Genomic DNA, 24,858 nt, shown 5'->3' with positions numbered 1-24,858 from the left:
CACACACACACACACACTCATGCACACACAGATAGATAGGCAGACAGTCTGAGAAACTTCTACTCGAGGTGATGTAGTGTCTTGTAGTTTCCATGGTAACGTGAGGAGAGCGAACGGAGCGGGTCGGCCAACAAAAGAGAACACTGCCCCCCCACGACTGGCGAAAAAGTGTGTGGGGAGACAGAAAGGTTAAAGGGCCCATATTACGCTATTTATTTTCTGATCTATGTTATAATGTTGTTTCCTTGTCACAAACATGGAGTTGCGTTTCGTTTCATGCACATATTTTATACACGAACCCTGCATATTTAGGCTGAGGTCTTCTTTGAAACTGAAAACATGATGTTCCACTTTGTGATGTCATGTGGTGATACAGGAAGCGCTCCATGGTGTTTTTAAACTTCAAACACTTTAAGAAGACTCATTAGGATGATTTCAGGTGTTGGTATTTCCAATCTACTAAACTAAAGTAGTGTTGTAGTCAAGATCGCACTAATCGAGGCCAAGACCAGTCCGAGACCACAAGGTCCTGAGACCGAGACAAGACCAAGACTTTTAAAGGTCGAGACCGAGACAAGACCGAGACCATGGACCATCGAGACCAAATCGAGACCATCTTTGTAATATTCTACTTTTATTTATATTTTACTGTTACTTTGGCACATACTGTATATGTCAGTGTTTTATAGATTTATCTCCATTTTATCTGATTAATGTTCATTTAGTCCTAAAATAAGCCAAGCAAACTGTACTGCACTGAAACACTCCCCGTTTTTGTATCCTCAACCATAGTTTGAGAAGCTCTTCTTTAAGCGAATTTCCACTGACGCTTTACAAAAAACTGGAAGGAAAGTGAAAAAATGTGTAGGATTTTTAAACCTGTTTTGTTCAAGTTTCTAACTGAAGTTACATTCTCTTACAGGTTTGGCAGTGGGATTTAACAGTCTCTTCACATTTACCAAACGCCCGCGTGACAAGACCATGACAAGACCAAGTTCAAGCGCCTTTAACACCGAGACGTGACCAAGTCCAAGCGCTTTCAAGACCAAGACAAGACCGAGTCAAAATGCAGTCGAGTCCGAGACGAGACCAAAGACCAAGACTGGTTTCAAGTACTACGACACTAAACAAAAGAGTTGTTAGCTTGAAAACTACCGCTTCATGACATCACAAGGTGGTACAGAGCATTTTTGGAGCAACTTTGGAGATAAACAGACTAATAAAGGATTACTCAAACATGTGTGAATGAACCAAAACACAACTCATTTTGTGTGATATCGGACCTAATGAAAGTTGACATTCTTTCAGTTACCCCATATCTCTCTCCTATCATCTGTATGTAGATGTTAGCCAATCACAGCCTGTTGCCTTTTGTCTTTCAACCAATCACATCTCAAGCCATTCATACAAATACTCTCTCTTCTTTATCTATCTATTGTTCCCTCTACAAACTTTCCCTCGTCTCCCCTCCCCCGCTGCAGCTGAATCACCGCCCTTCGCAGCTTCTCCTCTTCTTCACATGTATTCAGGCCCCTGACAGAGATCAGATCGTACAAGCTCTCCCCTGCTTAGTCAACATATACGCTTGAATCTAGGCATGAGTCCACAGGCACGACAGAGGCTATGAAGGTACAAACCAGCATCGATCGCTCCGTAGTGAGTTGCCTAGTAGAAAATCCCTCTCCTCCCCTCACTTCACCTAAGAACGTCATTACAAAGACACTTTGCTGTGTCCCCCATTGAACTCAAACCCACAGACTGAAAATGCACTGCCAAATCATGCACTTCTTGAGCAGTTTAAGATGTTAATACTGATTTCAAGAAATAAAAAACAAAGGGGGAAGTTTACAATTCTGTGTCATCACTGAAATAATCCCAGAAAACTGTCTTTGTAACGTTAGGCACACATTTTTGGAATAAGGAATATCCAAAAGGTAAATGCATTCATTTTTATTAATGATTAGACCCTAGATTTCACTATATTACAACAAAAAATCTGTGTTGTAACAATATTTATTTTATCTGTCTCCATCTGAAACAGGTTTACAGTAGTACTAGTTGATACATTTTTTATCCATTCATTATTCATCAAAATCTGTGAAAATGCTGTTCAATTCACGGGAAAAAAAAAAAAAACAAAAACAAAAAACTATACAATAACTTGACAAGTAAAATTTCTACCAATGGCATAATTGTATTTTTCTTAATTCAAGCAATATTAGATTTTGTTTCTTATTTCACGGGCAAAAAGTTGTTGTTATTCTTATTTTAAGTGTAACAAGATGTATTTTCAGATGTATTTTCACACAAAAAGTCTTCCGCTGGTAGATAATTTTACTTGTGAAGTGAAATTTACTCAGATCATGATAAAACTTTCTTATATCAAGTCATCTTAACTTGCTTAGGTTTAATTTTTTGCTGTGCTGATACATTGTAAAGTAATTATTATTTACAAATAGGTACTGGCACTTCAGCAGAAAGCTCTAACTGTATTCAGCATAGTAAATTGACCTACATCCACGCTTAAAGGTCCTATATTACACTAAATGTACACTTGTAATGTTGTTACCTCCTCAAAAACAGACCTGGAGTTGTGTTTTGTTTCATTCACACAGCCTTTACCTTATGTTCATTTTGTAGAGATGGGCAATTCCAGGACTGAAAATATTCCAAATGATTCTGCCTTTAAACATCATCAACATTATTGCTTCTAGATGAGACATAATACGAGTGCACTAGAAAATCAATAAGTAAAAACATGAGCAGTCAAGTGTTATGTGAAGGACCATATGGCATAGACTCCACTCCACCTGTTGCACATATAGAAGGCTAATGTCTGCGAAATACATTAAGAGAGACATTTTGTGCTGGCTAAGTCATTGTCAGAATTGTATTTTGCGTGCATGTTCGAGTACGATCCCCTTCTTTTAAGGCCTGAGTGCTCTGAAAATTGCTGTTTGCGCCTAACACGCATCACCGCCCATGGATCTGTTACTCATGAGTCTTACTTTTCTGGTGCACAGTCTGCTACCTTCTTGTCTCCATGGAGATATTATGCTTTGCCTTGAATGTTCCATGGTATGACATTAAACATAGCCAACTAGCATTTATTCATTACGGGTGTTTCTACTTCCAGGGTTCCCACGATCATGGAAATCCTGGAAAAGTGATGGGATTTTAGTATAACTTTCACACAACTACAGCATTCTGTTAAGTTATCATTGGGCGATTATGATTATTTCTGAATATATGTGCCTTTTGTTTAAAAGAGACGACAATAAATGCATTGACAGTATTTTGAATGTTAAAAAAAACTAAAATACTAAATCATGAAATGAGTGGAAATGAAAACATTTCATATTTAGCCCTAAAAGTATGATCAATTCTACACATAAAGTCATGGAAAAGTTTTGAAAAAGAGTGGGAACCCTGTATGATGATTCTGTGAACAGGGACGACTCTCCACAGATCTGAATTGTAACGTAGAGTAGTGCTGTATCCGCCTTTGTGAAAAATGGGTTTAATCTACACTGTGGAGCATTGTAGACAAAGCAATACCATTTCCATCGAGACAAGCTGGTAGCAGACCCTCCACCAGAAAAGTTGCAGTTCACCTTTACCTCCTAAGTTATACACACGGAGTTAAAAAATGTCATACTAGAATATCCACTCATCACATAAAAAAGAAGTTCTTCAGTTGTGAACAGGAATAGTTAATGCGGGGGTACGTGGGTCCTTGCACGCGGGACCCGATGCAAAACAGTGCAGCGCGAGACAGATTTTGTAAGCTCATTGCGGGCATGGGCGGGAAACTAAATATGAGTGTAAAGTGACATATACAAATGATGAATGTATGCCTATTGTACATCATTTGTGCTGGATATTCATTTGGCATTAATAAAAACATTTTAAGCAGCCCAAACTTGCAAATGTGATCTTATCTCGTGCACATTTTAGGCAATTCCTTTCCACCTCTCCGTGTTTGATTGAGCTTAAGAAAGAGAACGTCCACATCTTGCGGGATTTGTGGGCGGGAGCGGGACAAAATATCGCAGATGCAGGGCAGGAGTGGGAATGAATATTACAATTATTTGCAGGCGCAGGCGGGAGCAGACCTGTAAGCATGAAGTCAAAGAAGCCATTTATTATTTTTTTAAATTGTTTCAGCTAATATTTGGAATACAATTAACATGTAAAATAATGTACTACAGGGATTACTAAATACAAAACAGCCTACTATGTCTTCTTAAAAGCACAATGTCTGATTTTTACTGTCTTAAAAATGTAAAAAACAAAACAATTTCACTTTAAACTATTTGCAGCCGTCCAAAGCATTCTGAGCATCCAAATTATTCCCCACAATTAGGTTACAAGTACTTTTTACAACGTTCAGAGACCAAAGCGGAGTTTTGCCGTGACGGTAAAGCTGACAACAATTAGCATGCTAACGCGCACTTCTAAATTGCCAGATAATAAAACAGTGGATACTTATTTTGACCACGAGAGCTTATACAACATATCCATACTGATGCAAGACACACTCAACAGGGCCTTTAATGAGCTGCTAATAAAACTTTACATCTGTGTTAATAAGGTGACTTTTTATCCACTTGTATTTTATGTTTTTTTTTTTTTACACATTACCCATAGTGCATAGTTCTACAACACAAGTTTAACATATGCAGGTACACACGCTGTCTTTGAGGTAGGCGCACGCGGAGGAGCGTAATTGAAGTGGACACGAGAAAAGCAAAAGCTGTCGCCGTTAATTGAGACAAATGAAGCTGGCTGTGATCAAGGGATAAGGCGCCACTTTCAATGTCACTGACGGAGAGAAAGAGAGGGGGGAGGGGGACGGGGGGAGGAGTCAGGAAACATATTACACGTGACCCACACAGTCAAGCTCAATGTCACACCACACCCAGACTATTAGTGTCTCGGACCATTACCGTCATCTTTAGTGATCGGGATGTGTTTTTTTCTCGAACCATGTGCGCTTTGTCTGTTTCTCTTTGCATAGATTTAGGTTTATTTATTCACTTACAGGTGTCTTTAGTGCCAAAAATGACTTGGTTTGGTGGACTTTCCAAGGAGTTTACTAAGTTTATACATTTTTTGGAATATCTCAGTGAAAACATTTGAATGTCCATGGTAGCGATGTAATGATATCCAAGTCTCTACTAGTACGCTACTTTTTCTTCTTAAAATGCCTTGATGAGATTTGACCCAAGGGATCATGGTCTATGCAGTTGTCTCAGTTGTTTTTTGTTTGTTTGTTTGCTTTTTGTTTTTTAGCTATTTCTGCATTATAACTATTAATTTATGCAAAGAGACTTGCTGCCAGAAAAGTGACATATTGTGTCTTTAAAGGGACAGTCCAGAATTTTGGACACAGGACCTCATTTCCTAGTGAGCCAGTCTTTGTATTTGCAGAGGTCACTCTAATTACGCCAGACTATCAATGTGAATGTCTGTGTCAACAAAATAATTTTGGAAGTAAAACCAACCTTGCATTTGAAGGATTTATGTCTGAGCAGCTGCAGCAAGTTGTACTGCCTGATAGAAAGCTTGGCAGCAGCGGACTGATATCACCTATCTTACCGACCAAGTAAAATTCCGCTGCTGCTGAGAAAATAGTCCCTCAACATGCGACGATTCATGCGATGCAAGGTTAGCTTTATTTCAAACATTATTCTGTCAACACAGACATTTACATCAACAGTCTGGCGTAATAATAGATTTTCTTTGGGTGTTTTCTGGAGTGGGTAAGACTGTTTTTAGTGGCAGGATAACTATGGCCATTGACATACACTAGCCTAGAACCAGCGACCTCTGCAAATACAAGGACTGGATGGAATATTTACCAAAATAAGTGTCTCCACACATCTCCAACACTCTGGCTCACTAGGAAATGGGATCCTATGTCCAAAATTCCAGACTGTCCCTTTAACTAATATTGTTTATTTTACTACTGAGTATATAGTATATTGTTGTCCAGTCAAATGAAGCTCACGAGGCTTGCAGTTATAAGGGCAGATATGGATCATTTGGATAACAGGAATAGAAATGTATTTATGAACAAAACGGGTGAAACACAAACAACGGGATCATGTACAGCAGGTAAATACAATAATTTTAAGACCAAAATGAAGAGGCTCACGATGAGGGTCACAACTTTTCAATGTAAAGTCAATTGAAAACAGAGTCAGTGGAGCCAAAAGCATACAGTTTATGACTTGTCTTATCAATTAACAGTTAAAAACAACATTTAAACCGATATTTACAACAACATGTGCTCCATTTTCTATAGATCGAGAGCAGTGGCATCGGGAGACACTGGTTAATCTTTAAATGTGAGGTTAGGTATCTAGAGAATATGAGGAACATATACAGTATGCGTTCAGGGTTAACAACTTGGATACTCACTTCAGTTCAGTGAGTATAGTGAGTTTCTATCAGTAAATATGCAGGATATAATTTTAATGATTACATGGTGAAAACTGCTCTAAAATGTCTATGTTGCATAATAAATCTTGAAGCTTTTTATTAGTTGGCTACATGGCATGAATGTAACCTTTGCCTTCTTCTCCCATCAACAATCCATATCCTCACTTTATTACAACAGTGGCACAGTCATAACTCAGAGGCCATGGCTGTGTAAGCACGGGATCATTAGCTGTAGTGACCGTTGGAAAGACTTTAATCTGCTTAATTGCTTTACATTTAGAGCAGGGATACAAATGTGGCCTACTGCAACAATAACTAATGCCTCTGACCCATTGGTCGATAGTTCTATGTTACACTGATGTCAGGTGGAGCCTCTAATTAGGCCTCGCCATTCAAAAGGATAGGGACTAAAGTACTTCACTACTTACAGGAGCTAATTCCATGTCAGCAGTTTCAAGATGGCTGCTCATTGCTTACAGTTTTATCTACCCGGTGAGAGGTGAGTTGAATGTGCTCAATACTTTGAATAATGCGCACTCATTAGTTCAGTGGTTTGTGAGAAGGTCTTCTGATGCTCACTTATCATTACAGGTAGGAAACGCTGAAGTGGTCATCAATCCGTGTATCATTCGTTCATTTGTTTTTGAGAATAAAACCAAAAATAATAAGAAAAAAAACCCAGCTATTTTCTTCATTATTTGTCTCCAACACCAAAATCAAAAAATGGATAATGATTAGTTTTTTTAAGTTTTCAATTTTGTGTTTAAATGAATAATGGAGAAAACAGATAACTCAAGACTAAAACAGAACTAAGCCAGGTCTAAACCAGGACTGAGTGTCGGGACGGGCCCGAAGGTGTGCCCGCGTAGACTGTCGAGTGATCAGGGCTCAAACTGGGACCAGAGAAAAGGACCAGACCAGAACTGAGACCAGGACCAAACCAGGACCAGGACTGAGATGGCACAAGAATGGAAAAGAGACCGGGACCAGGCCAAGGCTGGGACCGGGACCAGACCGAGACTGGGACTGAGACTGGTTTAGTCCTGGTTTAGACCTTGGTTTTGTCCTGGTTCAGTTCTGGTTTAGTCCTGGTTCAGTCCTGGTTTAGTCCATATGCAGCGCAAAAGTCCAGCATCGCAGTTTAAATCATGGAAACGGCCATTATCTGTTTTTTCCACTATTTATTTAAACACAAAATTGAAAACTGAAAAAAAAAAAAAAATCATTATCTGTTTTTTTTTTTTTCGTTTTAGTTTTGGAGTCAAATCATGAAGAAAATTGTTGCTTTTTCATTTTCTTATTATTGGTTTTATTTTGAAAAACAAATGAATGAATGATACACAGATTTTCGTCCATCCCTAATCCTCATATCTTTATTTGGTGCCTGGTTTGTGGTGGTTGAAAAATATATATCAAAACAATAAAAGAGAACATGGTGAAATATGTTAAGTGTAATATACCTCTCTAAGTTTATATTTGTTGTATTCATTTGGACTGTTAAATAAAAGTGAAAAAAAATGCATAGCGCACTCACATGGCCGATGTCCAAAAGCTTTTTTTTTTTTTTTTTTCAAATAACGTTTTCAGAAAAAAGTCTTCGTCAGATATTTTTCTTGCTTTCTACTGTGGTCTATCTGAGTGTGCTATGCATTTTTTCACTTATATTTTGCTGTTCCTTGCATTTGCAACTCTATAAGAACTTGGGTGTGTGTTTTCTGTTTCATTTGATTCATTTGGACTGTTACCACTCCAGGGCCCTTAAAATGCCTGAACTTGGAATAAAACAGGATTGGGTCTGGCTGAAATGGGAGACACTCTGAGAATATCTGTCGGCAGGTGCCATAGTGGGCACTGTGGCTCAAGAGTTAAAGGTCTCGTCCACCAGCCCAAAGGTCAGTGTTCAAAGTTTGTTGGTAAGTTAAATATTTAAAGTATATCCTCCACGTCGAGAGGAGCCAGCTGAGGTAGTTCAGGTTCCAGGTGCCTCCAGGACGCCTCCCTGGAGAGGTGATCCGGGCATATCCCACCGGGAGGAGGCCCTGGGGAAGACGCAAGACACACTGGAGGAGCTGTTTCTCGGCTGGCCTGGGAACACCCATCAGAAAAATGACATAGTGCACCTTTAATATTAATTGTATCATTGGCTCATTCAGAAAGAGTTCAAAATCCTTTAATCCCACACATACACTACAGTTGTACACATTTCCAACCCACCCTTTGTGATATTGCCACTTCTCATCCAAAAGCTCCTGTTACTGGAAGCCTATTTAAACCATATTAAGATAATCAGATCCGATACAGCGCTGTACAAAAGATGAGAGAGACGGAGGCAGGGCACCTGACATAACACGTAAAGAGAAACAAATAGTGCAGAGGAACAGGGGAGGCTGCTGACGGGAGAACAAAGACTGCACGTTACACAGGGAGAGGAGACGTATTGACACAGAGAGGCCTGAGGATATGTGCGAGAAAGTTATCTGCGATCAACATTGGCTCTTTAACAGGCCTGTGTGTGTGTGTGTGTGTGTCTCCTAATGTGTCACAACATCTGCGCCAACATCTCCCCTGCATCAGATCAGGAAAGATTTAAATTCTGCTGATTTGAAGCTGGAACACGCTTTATAGACCATTTTTAATAGTGTCGAAATGTTGTTTGAATAAAGACGAGAGCCTTTCCAGTTTGACGAATGTGTAAAAAACTGAATTATTATGTTTAAAAGTGTAATGTCACAAAGAATGATGAGCTCATGAAATATTTGATGACACAATAAAATATTTAAAAAATAAAATAAAAAGATACAAATCCAGAAAATCTGTGGAGCATTAATTAAAAAATAAATAAATCTACATCCTCGCTTCTGATCAGTGGTGGATGAAGTACTCAATTTTGTTACTTAAGTAAAAGTAAAGATACAGCAACAAAACGTTACTCAAGTAAAAGTAAAAGAATCACACAAAACAATCTATTTAAGTAAATGTATTCAAGTACCTGTTTACAAATGTATTTAAAGAGTAAAAATTAAAAGTATTTTGCAGAGATTTTTAGAGCAAATAAAAGATTAAATGTAGTGATTTTGACTGGATTTGGTTGATTTTAAGTGATTCAATTGATTTCTTTATTTTTCTAGCCATTTTTGTTCACTCAAATTGGAACGGAAACTCAAATCAAACGTTTAAAAAAACTAATGCTACTTTTACATGATGATGGTCTGAACAGAAGACGCAAAAGTGACGTTGCGTCTTCACTTTTCATTCCGCAGTTAGACGAGCGTTTTCAGAAGGAAATCGGCAGGCATACAGTGACAAAACTGGAATTCGATTAGGTATACTTTTACTTCAAGCAACAAGGGCATCTTTGGACATACGGAAGTTCTCACACCATGGATTTTCATCAGCTACTCCTTCCACAAAGTTGTCCCACCGTCAACTGGTTCTCCCCCTTCTCGTTCACAGCCGTCTGGATCACCTGCGACAAATTGCTGTATCCAGAATTTGACAGAGGTAATTGCAGACCCTTCTCTGTTCACTAATAGTATCTCTGCATATTCTGTACATTTGTTGGGATGCCTCCTGTAAGTTTATTAGCAGAGCTTGAAGGTCCGATGCGTGGAAATGATCTGACGTAAACGTGTGACGACGTGAGCAGATCTGACCAGAGTTTTGCATCTTGGGCAGTGTAGACAGAAACGCTACGGTGGAGCATATTCAACTTTTCCACTCTGGGGGGTGGTTTCAGATTTTAGTGTTTTTAAGCTCCAAAACGCCATCACCGTCTAAACGAATATTTTGTTGTTTTACCCACAGGCGTTCTCGTGTAAACAGGTCCTCAGTCTCTGCCATTTCAGCATGTCTCAACCCATAAAGAAAAGCACTTTTTACTTTTCAGTCCAGATCTAAAATGTAGTAGGAAAGTACAGATACTTGCTCTCAAATTTAGTGAATTAAAAGTAAAAAGTATCCACTGTAAAATCTACTTAAGTAAATACAGATACTTAAAATGTATTGTATTTTACTTTTGTACTTCGTTACATTCCACCACTGCTTCTGATCGTGAGAAACATGAACGCTACCCTTCGCTCTGTGCGTATTCCCCCTGCAGAAAATACTCCCAGTGCCAAAGGTGCTCTTGATAATGTGAGCAGAGTTTGTAGGTGAACACCAGCTTCTGTTTTGTATGTAAATGAATATTTGCTTGCACTTGTACTGTAGCGGTGTGTATGCGCATGGTCATTAACTCGCACACTCACCCACTCCTTTTTAAAAATAGCTGCCTCTTGGCTCGGCCTGTCAGCGCCAATGAGAAAATAAGGAGTTCCATTCTGGAGGTAGCAGACTGCCGCTACCATAAGGGGAACGGTTGGAGCAACATATTAAAGATACTTACTCTATAAAGCATGGACTATATATCACTGCTCTGACACGCTGAAATAAAGTGTTATGCGTAAAGTAAGGCTATAGTTGTTTAGTCGATTAATCGGTTGAGCAAGTTTTAGTTGAACAAAATGTGTTGAATTTGTTGTTTTAGTTGATGATTTTCTTTAAATTTTTCTAGTATTTAAGGCTTTACATTTTACAGCAGTAGAAAGGAGATGGTGATTTTGGTATTTCTGGTAGATTAAAGGTCCATATTATGATGTTTTATATGTTATAATGTTGTTTCCTCATCACAAACATACCAGGAGTAGGGCTGGGTTTCATTAAGAAGTTGCCGATACGATACATACCTTGATACAGTGCACTTTCGATTCGATATATTACAAATTGATTCGATATGGTTCAATAAAAATAAAGGTTAAATCATGGCCGTGATACTAAAAGTCTTTGTTAAACCACTTCTTGTGCAAAGTTCATATGAAACATGTCCACTTTAAATCATCAAAACTGTGAATATGTCAAATGTGTCGCATAAATGAGTTTCCTTCCTCTAAACAAGCAACAAAACTGTAGCAAAATAATTGAAATAGAAAAAAATAATTGAAATAATAAAAATATACCAAAAAATACTCTTGCCAATATATCAATACAGCAGCCCCCGATATCGAGACTGTATCATTACATTAAATGATACAATATATCGATATTTCAATTTTTTTTTTCACACCGCTGGAGTGTTAGGCTGAGTTCTACTCTCAAAGCAAAAACTCTGCTCTGTTCCACCTTGTGATGTCATGTGGTAAAACAGAAAGTACTCCAGTGTGTTTTTAAACTTCATACACCTTCACTAGAATCATTTGGATCATTTCAGCCCTGCAATTGCCATCTTAATTTGAAAACTATCATTACATGACATCACAAGGTGGAACGGAGTATTTTGAGCTTTGGAGACAGACTAATAATAAAAGATTGCTGAAAAAATGTGTGAATAAAACAATACTACAACTCCAGGTATGTTTTTGATGAGAGTCCATTTTGTGTTAACCCATGATTCATAAGTTTTCATTCATTCATTTTACTAGGTTAAACAAGATCAAAAAACGAAACAAGCAAAGGTACATGTATATATTTGGTACCTGGTGCTCAAAATGAGTAAGATGAAGTTTAAATAGCATACAATAGTAGCTTACCATCACCAGGTATAGAATGAATGAACAATGCTGAATAATGCTCTGTAAAGCGACTTTGGGGACAAAAAATGTCTGTGAAATGTGCTATATAAATAAAGACTTACTTACTTACTTAAAAAAAAAAAAAACTTATAACATCCTACCCCAATTGTTTTACATAATCAAATGTTTTTTTTTTTTTTTCCCCACTAGCTGTTTTAGCTGTACATACATACATTGTTTTCCTAGTACTTTTTGCATAAATGCATAGTTCTGGCTTGAATTTCATACAGTTCTACTCTTGTGAGGGCAGTTTGGGTCAGATATGTAGTTTTGAGAGCTTTTGCCACTCCCCCCTTTTAATCAATTTCTTTTGTCAACTTCAGCACTATAGTATAAGCTCTGTTTTTCTTTTTTCATCGTGTCCCCTCACCTTGCACAACAATGTGAACTGTCACGACATCTGTACGTTCATAAACTTACAAGAAGCCAGGAGAAGAGCATAGATCAAATCAAATCACCAAACAGCATTGTGGTTTGGGCGGAGGTCAAAGGTGAAGCGCCAGACTGTCCAAAACAAACATGGACACGCCGAGGGACATGGGCTGCTGCAGAAAGACAGACCATTTTGAGCAGAGGAGAGCGCTTTGTGGATTTGTGAATGGGGAAGATGTCTGGGCTTTTCTTTGAACTAGACTCAATCACATATATTGTAGAACTCCACTCAAAGCGCTATATACTTCTGCGAGGTTAAAGGCACTAAAGTGGATTTTTAAACTGTGAAAAACAGAATTTGTTCATTGGTTAGACAAAATCGACTCATGTTATAATGCTGTTACCTCATTTAAAAACATACTTGCAGTTGTGTTTTCTTTCATTCACACATTTGAGTAATCCTTTATTACTGCTCTGTCTACATCTCCAAAGCTCAAAATGATCTGTTCCACCTTCCACTTTGTGACGTCATGAAGCAGTCGTTTTAGTTAATAAGTTATAATGTCATGCAAAAATGCCATTAGGCCTACCTACTGTCTTTAAATATGACTGTAAAGAGGCAGAATAACAATAAGCGTAGCCTGAACAAACCCAATTTAAAATCCAGTAGAGCCAGATCTAAGTTTTATAATCAATTGAAGATTTACAGTTGATTTTTACATCACTAAATCGGCTTTCATTATTATTTTATCGGTATCATATCTGCTGCAAAAAAATTGATCGGGCTAGTAGAGATTGAGAGGGCTGAATTTATCCAAATGATTATAGTGAAGGTGTATGGAGTTTAAAAACACAGCAGAGCACTTCCTGTTTTTAGTTTGAGAGAAGAACTCAGCCTTAAATATGCAGGGCTTGTGTGTTAAACATGTGTGAATGAAACAAAACACAACTCCAGATATGTTTGTGATCAGGAAACCTTATAATAAAAATCATAAAATTGTTCTTTAAATGGTTTGCAGTGGTCCAAAGTTATTCCTCACTAATGAGTTTATAAACACACTTTACAATTTTCCGAGGCCAGAGCCAAGTTTTGCTGTCACAGTAAAGCTAACAGCACTTCCTTATTCTCGGACAATAAAAGCTGTTATTATTAGATGCAGACAATATATACACAGCTGATTTAATCTAACCTCACAAGCTGCTTTTACGTTATCTGTACTTGGGCAACACACAAATACAATACTTTGCTCAAATACACGGAAACATTGTGTACTGCTTTTAAAGTATTCGCTCAGACCAGGGGTGTAGTGGTCGTGGTGCGCGGGGTACACCATCATCCACCCACTTCTCCCAATGTGAGTTATAAAAAAAATAACAAATATAAAATAGCTACAACTTAAATGTAAAACCGGAGCTATTGGCAATGGTGAAAACAACCTGCACAGACTCATGATATCTGCAGTACTGTCCTATAGTGACCTGAAGCATGAGGGGACCAGGACTGAACCAGGACTGAGTGTCAGGACTGGCCCAGAGGTGTGCTTATGTAGACCGTCGGGAGACCGCAGGTGACAGGACTGGCGTAGAGCTCCACGCCCCACGGGGCTAAGAGAAGCCATTGCCTGATCGCACTTTGTGAACACCCTGCTCCACAAGCTCGGGGTTCTCTCTTTTGGTCTCAAGTCCAAGATTAGTCTGGTTTAGTCCTGGTTTAGTCCTGATGTAGTCCTGGTTTATGGTTTAGACCTGGTGTAGTCTTGGTGTAGTCCTGGTTTAGCAGTTTAGACCTAGTTTAGTCCTGGTTTAGCAGTTTAGACCTAGTTTAGTCCTGGGCCTGTGATTTATGTTCTGTAGGTGATTTTGATTAATGTGAATAACATGATTCTACATCATTTTGGGTAAAAAAAAAACAAAAAACTACTGAACTTGAAAAACTGAAAACTTACTGATTTTTACTGGGCTGGCTCCTTTATGTTTGTACTGAAAGTTTTTGTTTTTTTTCATAAACAATCTATATGACACCTGTGTGTATTTCTGCATGTTAAGTTGAGTACATGGCTTGTAGGGTGAAGGTGGATGAGAGGGGGAGTCTTCACATCGGTGACGTCACGAATTGCGTTCCCCCACTTCAAAAATCCTCGCTATATATTTCTGTATAGTATGAGCATGATGAGCTCCAAGACAGTTTTAAATAAAGTTACGCATGCAGAGTTCTGTTATCTCATGCTCCATTTGATAGAAGTTGGACCAAAATGACTGTAAACAGTGCTCGGCTTAATGAATGCCTAATCGGAGAGAGCCTTTGCCAGTAATATGGAAAGCTTCCTGGTAGCCATGCATTTCCCCTATACAACATAACATATAGCTATTTAAGTAGAAGGCAGTTTGAGCAGTGAATGGCACAGTGCCAGCACACTGACACCTGTGGAGTGTGTGGCGAGATACATCCCTGTCCCGCCACTGGCAATTAGCTAATATGCCATACGGCTAATTAGCGTGAGTGCTGCTGCTGTTAATCCATTATATTTAAGAAAAGAAGGGGAAAGTATCACAAAAATTTGCATATTGTTTCTTTACCCTAAGAAAAACTGTGAGATATCAATTTATTAACGGTCCTACAGTATATTACACAAAGTTGACTCTTGTGAGCTTTAAGACATGTTAGAATGTTGTGAGCTTATCAAAAACAAACCCGGAGTTGTGTTGTTTTTCATTCACACATGTTTGAGTAATCCTTCAGTACTAGTCTACATATCCAAATCTCCAAATGTTCTGTGATGTCAGGTACCGGTAGTTTTAGTTAGTAGTTAACAGCTCTTATTAGCAAGATTCATCAGCCAGTTTCACTTCGTAGAAACCGTCTGACCTTGCAGCATTAGGATTCGTTCGCTCGACGGGTGGCGATTACATTTTCATTTAACCAATCGCTGTTATTTGGTTGTGACGTATGTAATGCGCCAAATCCTGTAGGAAGAAGGACAATAACATATTGCCCCTTGATAAAATTCACCAAACATTCTCTTTGTTCCGGCTTTAAATCCTCAATCTCAGGAATCGTTGCCAACACAGAATGTATGGCTTCATCTACATCCATCTCGACCGCTTTGTTTACTGTTGTGCTGTACCACAAAAAGGACCCAGACAGGTGCTTGATTTTGACGTCATGGCTTCACATCTCTTCGCTGATTGGCGAGTGCGTAGTCTACAACTTCAGGGGTTCTTACAAACCGTCTAGTGTATTCCGATTCCTGACCTAGTCGCTGGAGAGAAATGACATTGAGTGACTAGTTGGTGCCAGCCTGAATAACCTTTTATCGTTACTGCAGGAGAGATTGGCAGTTCCAGGTATGAAATTATCCAAATGATTCTAGTGAATGTGTACGGAGTTTAAAAACACAGTGGAGCACTTCCCATATAACCACATGACATCACAAGGTGGAACAGAGTGCTTTCTGTGATGTGGAAACAACATGAACATAGATCAGAAAATGTGTAATATGGGTCCTTTAAGCAAAAGACCTTAAACTGAATATCTGTACCTCACACAACAATGTAAACATATTTTTGAAAGTGTTAAGAATAAAAAAGATCAAGTGTACCAGTTGTGATTTAAATTGTTTTATAACACCAGTACATGGGTCAGGCTTGGGAATACATCTTCAGGTTCCACCCCTTTGCTTGTCTCTAGGGTCATGCATTGGAATCCATGTTTCATTTGTTTTTCAATATGAAACCAAAAATAAGAAAATGGAAAAAACGGATAACGAACGTTCCCCGTTTACGTGACTTCCGTGACTGCGATGTTGGACTTTTGCACCACATATGGACTGAACCAGGACTGATCCAGGTCCGGGACCAGAGCATGACCAGAGCTGGACTGAGACCGGGACCAGACCAAAGACCGGGACCAGACCGGGACTGAGACTGAGACCAGATCGGGACCAGCCCGGAGGCTCAGAGCCCACGGCAGGGCTAGAGCTCGAAGCTGAGGCTTGGACCCCGCGGAGGCTCAGAGTCAAAGCTCAAAGTCCACTCTGGTCCTGCTCTGTTCCGCTCTTGTTCCGGTCTGGTCCCGGTCTGGTCCTGGACCTGGATCAGTCCTGGTTCAGTCCATACGCGGTGCAAAAGTCCGGCATCGCAGTCACGGAAGTCACGTAAACGGGAAACGGCCGTTATCCATTTTTGCCATTCTTCATTTAAACACAAAATCGAAAACTGAAAAAATGAATCATTATCTATGTTTCCGTTTTGGTTTTGGAGACAAATGAAAAACGAATGAACAAATGATACACAGATTCACTGACTCTAAACTGATGTGATACCCACTATGAAACGTTCCCATGTATGTGATGTAATGCTTCTTTACAGTATCTGCATGGCCGTGTTATATGAACTCAAAGAGACAGTTTTCTTTTGCTCTCTCCATCCTCCCTTCTTCAAAGTTGCCCTTACAGTGACTTTCAGGGCTCAAAAGTACAGCACGAACAGTGTCCAGCTCCAGGTCTCACGGGTCTGTCCCCACACTGACCCGCTCTGCTCCTCCTCCTCATTCCCTCTGTCCATTCCGCTCTGCTTTATTGCCACGCTGTTATTGACTCCGCCACTTCTCTCCTCCACTGTCCCCCTCTCTTTCCCTCTGTCTCTCTCCCCCTCTCTCCTCTCCGCTCTTTCGTTCCATCATGGCTGCCTCTCATTCAGAGCGGGAGCAGCACCAGTCAAATTGATTTCGCCGCTGTGCTGAGGAGCCCCATCAGCTCACAGATTGGCTTTCCTACTTACCCCGTTCCCCTGGCCCTCCGGATTCTCCCCTTTCTCTCTCTCTCTCTCTCTCTCTTTCCTTCTCTTTGTCCTTTTCTCTCTCTCTTTTCCTTTTTGTCTTGCTTTTTTTCCTATCTCTATTGTTTCTCTGTCTCTTTTTTTTTTCTTTCTCCCTCTTTCCTGTCTCTCTTTTTCTCTCTCTCTTCACCGCTTTCTTTTTTGTCTCTTTCTATCTTTTTTCTTTTTGTCTCTTTCTCTCTCTCCTTTTTCTCTCTCTCTTTCTATTTGTGTCTCTTTTTTATCTCTTTTTCTCCCTTTTTGTCCTTTTCGCTCTCTTTCCTTTTTCATTACTCTTTTTTCTTTCTTTTTTTCCTTTTCTCTCTCTCTTTTTGTCTCTTTCTCTTACTCTTCTTTTCCTTCTGTCTCTTTTTTTCTCGTTCTCTCTCTTGTTTTGTCTCTCCCTCTTAGCTTTTCTGTCTCTCTTTTTCTCTCTCTTTCCCCCTCTGTCTATCTTTTTCTCATTTTGTTTCTTTCTCTCTCTCCTTTTGCTCTCTCTCTCTTTTTCTGTCTCTTTCTATGTTTGTCTCTTTTTATCTCTCTCTCTCTCCCTTTTTGTCCTTTTCTCTCTTTCCTTTTTCATCTTACTCTTTATCTCTTTCTCTTTTTTCTTTCTTTTTTCCTTTTCTCTCTCTTTTTGTCTCGTTCTCTCTCTCTTGTTTTGTCTCTCCCTCTTTCCTTTTCTGTCTCTCTCTTTTCCCCTCTTTCTATTTGTTTCTCTTTTTGTCTCTTTCTCGCTCTCTTTTTGCTCTCTTTTTCTGTCTCTTACTATGTTTGTCTCTTTTTTTATCTCTCTCTCACCCTTTTTTTCCTTTTCTCTCTCTCTTTCCTTTTTCATCTTGCTTTTTGTCTCTCTTTCCTTTTCTCTCTCTTTTTCTCTCTTTCTTTTTTGTCTCTTTCTCTCTCTCCTTTTGCTCTCTCTCTTTTTCTGTCTCTTTCTATGTTTATCTCTTTTTTATCTCTCTCTCCCTTTTTGGCTTTTTCTCTCTCTTTCCTTTTTCATCTTGCTTTTTCTCTCTCTTTCTTTCTCTCTCTTTCCTTTCCTCTTGCTCTTCTTTTGTCTCTCTCTCTGTCTCTTTTTGTCTTGTTCTCTCTCTCATTTTGTCTCTTTTCCTTTCCGTCTCTTTTTCTTTCCCTCTTTTTGTCTCACTCTCTCTCACTTTCTCTCTCTTTTTGTTTCTTTCTCTCTCTCTCTTTGTCTCTCATTCTTTCTCTGTCTCTCCTGTTCTCTCTCTCTCTCTTTTTCTGTCTCTCTTTCACTCTCTCCATCCTCTCCGTCGCGTGATTTGCGTCACGTGTTTTGCGTCACATGTTTTGCATTTAGTGTTACGTTTTTTTGCGTTCCGTGTTTTGTGTTGAGTTTTGCGTTACGTGTTTTGCGTTGCATGTTTTGCGTTCTGTGTTTTGCGTTGAGTTTTGCGTTGCGTATTTTGCGTTGCGTGTTTTGCGTTCTGTGTTTTGTGTTGCGTGTTTTGTATTGTGTGTCTGTGCCTATGTGCCCGTAAGCACAGTGTATCTTTGTAATCCTTCTAATAAATAGTTTGGCAGTAGTAAAGTCGTTGTGTTGATGTGGAAAAGTGTTTGGTAGAGACTGAAAACCATTTATGCAAAGACACAAACTTGATCAAACTCATAATGTGTGGTAATCTGAACTGTGCGAGGAAAGGAAGCACTTTTACACACTGTAGAAATTACTTTTTATGTTGACAATGAAGAGAGGGTCATAGTTTTTAAAGGGCAGAGTCCTTGAATGTATGTACTTTACAGTATGTGTGCATATGCGTGGTACACTATGTGAAGTATATATACAAAATTAGGGGTGTCAAATTATCTCGTTAATTGTGATAAATTAATTACAGTCATATTTAGAGCATTATGTTTTTTAATCGCGTCAATCTCATTTTTAATCTCTAACTTTGCTGTTTCTGTATGCGAGTTGCTTTATTATAAAATCTGTTTTTATGTGTTATTGGGACAACACACACACACAAAAAACACATTTATAAATTTTTTTATTTCAGTAATTCCACTCATTGCCGGAAACCCATACAAAACGCGCGCAGTAACAGCGATGTAAACATCATGTTAATGTTGGCGGCGTCAGTCGCACAATGGGCGAGGTGGAAGAGCCAGTAGAACAGAGGCAGCAGTGCATTGGTAAAAACACATTCGTGTCTTGGAAATTATTCTCCCGACGTGAAATATAAAAGAAAATAACAAATATAAAATCACCTACAACTTAAATGTCACTGGTGAAAACAACCTGCATAGGCTCATGATGTCTGCACTACTGTCCTATAGTGACCTGCCACATGAGGGGACACGCACACAAACACACACACAAACACACACAAAACAAACACACACCTTCATCATCGTCATTAACCTGAGAACGCGAGGACCACGTTTCCTTCCATAGTTACTGCGCGGACACCGCTGTCCTCCCGTTCGCCGCGTACGTTTTCTCGCGTACGCTGCGTGAACTGCACTTCCTCCTGTACGCCTCTAAACCAGAACTAACACCAAGACTAAAACCGGGACTAACCCAGTCCAGGACTAAACCAGGTCTAAACCAGGTCTAAATCAGGACTAAAACTAGAACTAAAACCAGATCCAAACCAGGACTAAATCAGGACTAAACCAGGACTAAACCAGAACAAAAACCAGAACTAAAACCAGGTCTAAACCAGGACTAAACCAGAACTAAAACCAGGACTAAATCAGGACTAAACCAGAACTAAAACCAGAACTAAAACCAGGTCTAAACCAGGACTAAACCAGAACTAAAACCAGAACTAAAACCAGGTCTAAACCAGGACTAAAACCAGGACTAAACCAGGACTAAACCAGAACTAACACCAGGACTCATCTTTGCTACTTTACAGCAAACAGTTTCTTATTCATGGAGACTTGGGCTCAACAGCCAATTTGAAGAGAACAAGAACAACATTTGCAGGATGCGGTTGCTACATTCATGTAGTTTTAAAAAGCATGACAATATCAAGTAATCCAAAGTATTCAAATTATGTTACACACTTTAAGTAATTAAATGGATTAAGTTACAAACTACATTTTGGGATATGTAATCTGTAATCTGTAGGAGAAGACATTTTAAAAGTAACCTTCCCAACACTGCAGATTAGTAATAGTAATAACAATGATGATACTGTGGAATGTGACTGCATCTGTTAAAGTTTGTTAAACAATAAATGACTTTATAAAGTCACTTTTTTGTTCTATATCAGTCTTTTGATCTGCCACAATAATGTAATAATTAATTTAAATGAAAATACCTCAAATTGAAGGCTTTTCTCAGCAATTTTAGGTGAGATTAAAATGAGGTTAATTAGATTAATTAATTACAGATCATAATTAATTAATCTCTAAATTTTTTTAATCGCATGACAGCACTATACAAAATACATGAAAAATGAAAATAAATGAATGTGGAGTGAAGGATAAGGTGTGTGAGAGGTTGGAGTAGCCATTAAGAGTTCAAGTGCAAAAACAGATAGCTTTATTTCCCTTTTTGCTAACATATTCAACTGATATCATGCATTTTTATCAAGGGTGGGTTGAAATAGATTTGTATGGGACTACATTTTTTGTCCCGCTCCCGTTTGCACCTGCAAAGAATTGTAATTTTTAGTCCTGCTCCCGCCCGTATTGGCAATATTTTGTCCCGCTCCCGCCCGCCAGTCCTGCAAGATGGGGACATTCACTTTCTTAAGCTCTATCAAACATGGAGAAGTGGAAAGGAATTGTCTCAAATGTGCGTGAGATTAGACCACGTCTGCAAGTTTAGGCTGCTTAAAATGTTTTTATTAATGCCAAAATAAAATATCCAGCACAAACTGTGCATGATAGGCATACATTAATCATTTGCATATTTTACTTTACACTCATATTACTGTTTTGCGTTGGGTGCAGGGCTCTAGGTTGAATAATATTTTATAATATTTCAGTAAAAACACTACTATACAAAGAATAGATTGACAAACTTCTGATTACTTAAATGCCACTGTTTTTTTGTTTTTTTCTCAAGGAGTTGAGTTTGAAGTGGAGAACTTCAAGTATGTCGGGGTCTTGTTCACGAGTGCAGCGTCTGCAGTGATGCGGTCGCTGTATCGGACCATTGTGGTGAAGAGGGAGCTGAGCCAAAAGGCAAAGCTCTCGATTTACTGGTCAGTCTTCGTTCTTACCCTCACCTATGGTCATGAGCTTTGGGTAATGACCGAAAGGACGAGATTGTGGATACAAGCGCTCGAAATTAGTTTCCTCCACAGGGTGGCTGTGGCTCTCTCTTAGAGATAGGGTGAGGAGCTCAGTCACATGGGAGGAGCTCGGAGTAGAGCCATTGCTCCTCCACGTCGAGAGACGCCAGCTGAGGTGGCTCGTGCATCTGTTCCAGATGCCTCCTGGGCACCTGTTCCGGGCATGTCCCACCAGAAGGAGGCCCCAGAGAAGACCCAGGACACTACACGCTGGAGGGACTATGTCTCTCGGCTGGCCTGGGAATGCCTTGGGGTTCCCCTGGAGGAGCTGGAGGACGTGTCTGGGTGAAGGAAGTCTGGGAGTTCCTGCTTAGACTGCTGTCTCCGCGACTCGGCCCCCGGGTAAGCTGAAGAAAATGGATGGATGGATGTTTTGTTTGTTTGTTTGTTTTTTTTGTTTGCAAATTAACTTTATTTGTTGTATAAGATTTTACTAAACCATGACTAGTTATAAGTCGCACCGGAGTATAAGTCGCAGGACCACCCAAACCATGAAAAAAAGTGTGACTTATAGTGCAGTACGGTAATACAATCTAACAATTAAACAATTCAGCGGACTAACACAGGTGCACGCTGCTCTGGCATTTCTGAATATTAGAGAGAGTGATATATGACCCAAAGCCTGTAGTTGATGCCTGCACACTTTCCAGCAGGTGGCGTGTGTATCTGACAGCGTTTGGCCTCTGTGGCTTTAGCATGTGTGAGTGTGCTCTCTCAGGCGTGGCTCTGACAGGCAGAGGACCAGATGTTCTTCATAAACAGATGAGAGCAGATGATCGGGAATGATGAATGACTCTTCAGGAGAAACGGGCCCAAGGAGGAAGTGAACAGCTTGCCCCCATCTCATCATATGGCTCCTCAACTGTTCGCTAACTTATGGTCTGCCTCCTGTGTTTGTGTTTGTGTATAGCTCAGGCTCATAAAAGACACATTTAAATAGAGTAGGGTGACCATATTTCCGTTTGAGAAAACCCGGACACCTTGGGGAGGGGGTCTCACCGTTTCTCAGATTTATTTTTATTTTTTTTGTGCAATTTTGCAATTTTTTACAGCGTATGAAAGCGTATTGTGTCTTACAGGCAGGTAGTAATTACACACGGGTGGGTCAGGACTAAACCAGGTCTAAACCAGGACTAATCTTGTATTTAAGAGAGAAAACGCCGAGGAGTTTGTTTGCCGCGTTTAACTCCGTGAGGTGCGGAGCTGAGCTGGTCCTTTCTCCTGTGGTCACCTCCAAGCCCGTCCTGACGGTGAGTCCTGTGTCAGTTCTGGTTTAGTCCTAGTTCAGTCGTGGATTAGTCCTCCTCTTCAGTCTTGGAATCAGTCCTGGGTTAGTCCTGGTTTAGTCTTGGTTCAGTCTGTGGCGTAGGCAAAAGTTTGATATAATCTCGGGTTAACAGGCAGGTGCGGTCCTGTACTGCGCGGGTGCGTTGTTGTACTGGGGGTCTCCAAAAATGGACCCGTGCGGGACTCTGCGCTGTTGGGCTCCATTATGGAATAAATTAATCTTCAGTTTGTTACATAAAGAAGGAGGAAAATAACAAAAGGACGACAGCAGCAACAAGTTTTATGAAGGAAGTAAAAAGGGTTGCACCTGTCCTGTCTGAGAAAAGTGTATAAAGTTTGTGCTGAGGGGTTTTACAGCCTTAAAACAGATAGAATAAATGTAAAATATAAAGCTGACTACTTCGCGGATTTCACCTATTGCAGGTTATTTTTAGAACGTAACCCCCGCGATAAATGAGGGACCACTGTACTCTCACCTCCCAACCTGTGCACATGGCCTCCCACTTGTCCCGACCGGGATGGAAAACAGAATTTCTTGTACAAGTCATTGTTAAATGGGCATTTGTGCTTCGGTATGTTGCAGACTGACAGACTGTTTGTGTCTGCTCGCTCCTTCTGAGTCACAGACGCTACAAGAGACGCTCAGTTTAATGAGCGATAATAAAAAAAAAAATCTGAACGCCCCGGACATGACGCAAAATACGGACATGTCCGGGGAAAAACGGACGTTTGGTCACCCTAAAATAGAGACAATAGTAAATATTTTCTTATAATAAAGCATTTTTATAGTCTGCAAATGAGGAAGTAATGCAGACCTAAACACCGGACCACTGCAGTGTCCGGGAACTTCTTGTGTAGGGTGACCAGATGTTCCTATTTGCCCAGGATAGTCCCAGTTTTGAGCCCTGTGTCCCCTGCCCCAGCAGATTTATCCAAAACCATTAAATTCTTTCAGTTTTATAAAAGAAATGTCTCTGGTGTCTCTATTTTTCACCATTTTGATCTCTGCTAACAGTAAAAAGTAAAAATACATTGTAATTTATTTACGTAAAATACAGAAAAGCTGCTTAAAAACAACCAAAACACAAAGAAAATGTGACTATACTGACTCACATGTTAGTCGTGAATGGGCCAAGTGAAGAACAATTTTCCTTAATTACACACTCTTCACAGTTTTATTATTACCGGCCACCACAAACCGAGGGTGTCCCAGTTTTTTTGATTTTGAAAGTCTGGTCACCCTTTTCTTGTGGATACTTTCTGGAAACCATACTCTGTAAAAGTGAGCATGGCGCGCGTCCAGCTCCATCAACTATAATTCCCTTTCTAATTTTCATTTTTGTCATTTTATGTATGTATTAACCCACTCTACATGCTCCTGGTGTTTTTATTTCATTAATTTGTCAAGATATTACTAAGATGTAACACTGATAACGAACAAATAAGGGGCCAGGTTTGATTGACAGCATTGCTAAGCGCCCACTTCCTTCTAAATCAACGATGTGTTCAAAATATGTAAATTGGCTCCATATTCACTCCCTATAACGGTAAACCCCGATGAGCTTCATTTGACTGGAGCTTTTTTTCACTTTGTCCACTTCTTTACTCAGTCTTTGCCGCAGACCCGCACCTCACCCACACTCATACAACATCAGTGTGGCAGGACGCATCGATTTGAATGAATTTCTGAGTCCAGCAGTCAGTGTACACTCCGCATTAGAGATGAATCACTCTACACATCTTAATATTGCAGAAGTTATCCTTTTTTCTTGATTAAAACTTCTCACAACATTCTTGCTGGTCTTTGTTGTCAATATTCTGTTATGAACCCAGAACTTTGTTAGTTAATTAGTTTAAGGTTAAAGGTATATTGCGCAACTTTTCTGGTGGAGGGTCTGTCACCTGATTGTCTTCGTGGAGATGTTTTTGCTTTGTCTAGAGATTAAACCTAAATCTATCACAAAAGAGGGAACTATAAGATACATTACAGATCAGATCTGTGGAGAGGCAACCCTGTTAGAGAGAGAATTATTGTATTTTTGAGCAATAGAAGCACC

This window comes from Boleophthalmus pectinirostris, unplaced genomic scaffold (assembly GCF_026225935.1).
Source record: "Boleophthalmus pectinirostris isolate CB_2022bp ecotype Guang Dong unplaced genomic scaffold, ASM2622593v1 HiC_scaffold_9, whole genome shotgun sequence".
In the NCBI taxonomy this organism is placed as follows: Eukaryota; Metazoa; Chordata; class Actinopteri; order Gobiiformes; family Gobiidae; genus Boleophthalmus; species Boleophthalmus pectinirostris.
The sequence above is the reverse complement of the archived record's forward strand: the minus strand, read 5'-3'. Positions refer to the sequence as shown.